Source organism: Quercus lobata, chromosome 1, assembly GCF_001633185.2.
Source record: "Quercus lobata isolate SW786 chromosome 1, ValleyOak3.0 Primary Assembly, whole genome shotgun sequence".
NCBI classification, from domain to species: Eukaryota; Viridiplantae; Streptophyta; class Magnoliopsida; order Fagales; family Fagaceae; genus Quercus; species Quercus lobata.
The window spans coordinates 48,046,772-48,047,114 of record NC_044904.1 but is presented as its reverse complement, the minus strand read 5'-3'; positions in this window follow the sequence as shown (position 1 = coordinate 48,047,114).

Genomic DNA, 343 nt, shown 5'->3' with positions numbered 1-343 from the left:
TATATATATTTATATATGTTTTTGTTTTTTTATTCTCACCTGCTCTTGATTTTCTCCCCTTCACACAAATAACAATAACACTCACTAGAATTCTTTTTATTTTCTCAAGTTACATAGCTATCACAATTCCTAAAACTTATTTATTTATCTCTTAAATGCTTACCAACCCCAATTAATGTAGTAGGTGAAATGTTTGCCGAATTCATTTGATTCTATAATGAATTGGGTAAGACAATAAGATTATGTAGTACCTTCACATATTGTCAGTCTTTTTCTTTATATATATATATATATATATATATTTGTGATAGGTACGTAACTTGGAGAAAATAAAAAACAAAAA